The sequence below is a fragment of the Limulus polyphemus genome, unplaced genomic scaffold, assembly GCF_000517525.1.
Source record: "Limulus polyphemus unplaced genomic scaffold, Limulus_polyphemus-2.1.2 Scaffold2776, whole genome shotgun sequence".
In the NCBI taxonomy this organism is placed as follows: Eukaryota; Metazoa; Arthropoda; class Merostomata; order Xiphosura; family Limulidae; genus Limulus; species Limulus polyphemus.
Window position 1 is genome coordinate 123185 of NW_013668386.1, and position 3901 is coordinate 127085.

At 33.2% G+C, this 3901-nt stretch overlaps 1 protein-coding gene across 1 annotated transcript in view; it reads right to left on the reverse strand.

Moving 5' to 3' along the window:
• LOC106467878 (peptidyl-prolyl cis-trans isomerase FKBP8-like) overlaps positions 1–3901 on the reverse strand; it is a 40960-nt gene that overhangs the window by 34758 nt on the left and 2301 nt on the right. The window contains exon 2 of the transcript XR_002612497.1: positions 1058–3645. The gene's annotated coding sequence lies outside the window, so the exon portion shown is untranslated. The remainder of the gene's footprint in view (positions 1–1057; positions 3646–3901) is intronic.

Below are 3901 nucleotides of genomic sequence, written 5' to 3' on the forward strand. Positions count from 1 at the left end.
ATGCGTTTTTGTTGTAATCTTTAAGCTAAGGTTGTTTTGTCGACATTAATTTTTATTTGGACCTTGAATTAAAAATACCAGTGTGATTTAAAAATAAATTTGAAATTAAGTAAGTTAAGTAAGTTTCAAAATTTATAAAACTAACACAAACGCCGCTGTGGCTATTTGTGCTAGTAATTACTAATCGTAGTATTCATTACTCTTTAAATATATATATATATATATATAAAGTAAACATATTCTAAAAAAAGTATTTTTTTGGGGGGGGGGAGAACTACACGGGAAAAGTGTTCGGATTGTGCTAATATAACCTGTAGTGTTTTTATATATTAAAAGTGGTACCCTTTAGCAAAAAAAAATTAACAGTTTTTCCAAGAACTACATTTTTTAGTATTATATTTACAAATTACATCAATAAAGATATAACCAAACCCTCACGTACAGCCCAATGCAAGTCGTGTTTTTCTTGTGAGGAGAGTACTATTATTCAAAATTGTGTTCTGTGATAAAGAAATGGTTGTTGCACATATCACAGTTACTTTTCTAATTGTCTGAATCTTGAATACTCAAAGTGTGAAATTATGTAATGGTGCCATACGATAAATCACGCCACAGTGTATTTATTATTTCGGTCATATACATAGATAGATACATATATACACGTTACGTCCGTTATAGTAAGATACATTCGTGCTCAACTGTAATACAGTTCATTTATGTCTATAACAATAGGATATGTGCACATATAAATGAAAAAGAAACACGTTCAAAATTACTGTATTTTTTAGTTGTTTTAGTATATATTATTTCACACGTTATCTTTTTGTCAATTTCTGTGTCCGTAAGTAACACTAGCATCGCAGTAATGAATCGAGTTCAAGGATATACGGAGAGTTGTTGAATTTTATTCGAAAGGAAGGAATGCAGAGCATAAAATGTAAAATAATTTATTAGCTCTAAAATATGAAAATCAAGGATTCAACAGGACTCTGAAGTTATAAAGTGAACATGAGCTAATCCCCCCCCCAAAAAAACAGTATTTATCACCATAACTCACCTGAGGCAACTGTGTCCTTCCCCTAAATACCCAAACTTGTTTGAAGGTGATGCAAGCTTCTCATTGGTCAAGAGAATACACGGAGTTTACTTCCTATTGACAAAAAAAGGATTGCAACTGTTCCCATGTTTTACCACGACAAGGACACCACAAGAAAGCCATAAAAATTAACAAATAGAAAGTTACAAAAACCAGAATACATTTTATATGACATCTCAATATAACAAAAATATAAAGAAGAGCTATTCATTTTACTGTTAATTTCCTGATCAACTTAATGAACCTGTTTAAACTATGCCTCAAATTATTGAGCTTTCAATTATTCAGTTTCAATAACAGATCAAGGAATCTTGACCTTCACGTGATTCACTAATCATTCCATAAGTGAGTAATGTAGACATCTGCAGACTTGATATATTATACATTTTTATACAATTAAAATTAGAGAAAAAGTCCCACGTCCGATATTTTATATTAAAGTTACAGACAACTTTTAGCTATTTAAAAAAAAACTCAGAGACTCTAAATGAGGTCCCAAGTGAGCCTAACACTAAAGGGTAAAAGTAGAAGCATTTAGTTGATTATACACAAAAATATTAGTTGTTTGAAGATCTTGAATTTGAATGCCAAGTTCTGATTAATGTCTTGGTTTTGTAGATTTACAGAGATTTTAAATATAAAAAAAAATCATTTCGAAACATCTAGCCTGACACCTAGTATACATCTGCATCGTACAGCTCGACACATGTCTAGGACTATCTGGAAGGAAATACCATAAACTTCATTAAGTGTTTCCAATTAAATTCTCGTTTAATATATGTATAAGACCAGGTTTTCTGTGATAAAAATAAAAGTGACTATATCAGAGAATAAGGGAAATTTAGTCAAAAATACAAGTTTTATTCTGATACATTAAAATAGTTCAGTCCGATACATGCACGTCACATTGATTGTTTATATGAACTTTTAATTGAAACCGCTTCAGTTTGAAAGATAACCAAACAAAGTAAGTTATGCAAATGTAACTAGGTGTTGTTCAGAACTTATATATATATATATTTATTTTCTAATGACGTACTAGACCATCTTGATAAAGAAAATTAGTACATTGATAATGATGTATATCCAAAACTTCCCAAACTCATATCATGTCCAGAAAGGTTATTGGGCATCTGTACTATTTTTCATTTATTTAATTTTTGGCTACGTGAACAAACAAACAAAATATTCTGACAATTTAAAATAAACAAATAAATTAAATCTTATAAACAAAGTTAAACCTGTTAACCGAAGTCGACCAATAGCTCCCAGAGAAACCAGCTAATAACGACGACTTACTTTTCAATACTTTTAAAAATATCAGTTGTGCAAAAACGTCATTTGGTCAATAAAAACTGATGGGATAAGAACATAAACTGTCGGTGGCATAATCACTTAAGTTTAACAGTTTTCACATAAACAATAATAAAAGAATACTTATCAACTGTGAAAAAAAAAACTACGGTGGTCCAACATAAGACAGCTATTTAGATTTAGTCTTTTATTTAACAAAGAGCTGCGTTTGGTCTTCTTCTGATATTAAATTTTAGATGTTTCATTAACACTGTAGGATCCAGAACGTCTTCTGATCTTTATTGAAGAAGTTTCATTTTCTTTCGAAATTATTTTTTTCCGAAAAATTATGATCAACACAGTGACTAGTATTATTATTAGGACAATTAGCACGATGACACCAGTAATCACTGATACCGGAACGATGCCTCCAGTGGACTCTAATGCACTCTGTGTGCCATTTGTGTGAAAGGTTGTACAATTTATTTGGTCAGGCCACATCAGATGAATAGTTATTATGCAAATATTGTAATGCTTCTCTTCTTTTAAACCCTTCATTAAATAAGTGCCATCAGAACAATTTATTCCAGTTTTGTCCAAAATAACCTCTGAGTCCGTCGAGACTGTCAGCTGAAGTCTGCATAGGTCTGGTGGCTCGTGTCGGTAAAGGTCCCACGCGATTAAAAGTGAATTGTATTTTGTTTCTTGTAAACTGGTAAAGAAACTATTGTCGAAAGAGTCATGCGCTCTAGCGAAATTTGTAATGTTAAAAGCTTGAAATGGAATAACAGAAACTGCCTTTAAGACAGTCGAAGTAGCAGTGACCTCTGGTGGATAAATTTCATACGCATAGGTACTGGTATCAGTAGTTCCCACGAAAGAACTGGCACTAGTGGTGTCAATGTGAGTACTGGTAACAGTCGCAATCCTTGATGAATGAGTAGAGTTCACGTTTGTTCTGGATTTTGTAGAGTCTCTAAAAAACGGATAATTGTTCGTGTAAGTATTGGTACCAGTACCGACGGCGTTTTCAGGTGACTGACTGACGTCGTCTGATAAATGTCTAGTGTTGAGAGCAGGACTCTGACAAATGTCGCTGATGTTGGCACAGGTCATAGAACCATAGTCCACTTCTGTCAGGTACTTTCCTAACAAAGATGAGGGTCCGGAACATTGTTCGCCACCATCGATTTGGAGTTTCTCTTTCAAGATAAGAGCGAACTCTTTAATTGAACAATCACAGATGAACGAATTACCTATAAAGAAAGGGGAAATATCTAAAACTGTGTTATAAACATGCAGCTTATATTACTGTTATCATTAATAAAAATAATTAGCATGACAGTTTACTCTTGATGCATCCCCCCCTCCAGTGGCACAGCGGTATGTCTGCAGACTGATACTGCTCGAAACCGGGTATCGATAACTGTGGTGGGCAGAGCACAGATTGTTTGTTTGTAATTAAGCACAAAGCTACACAATGAGTTATCTGTGTTCTGCCCACCACGAGTA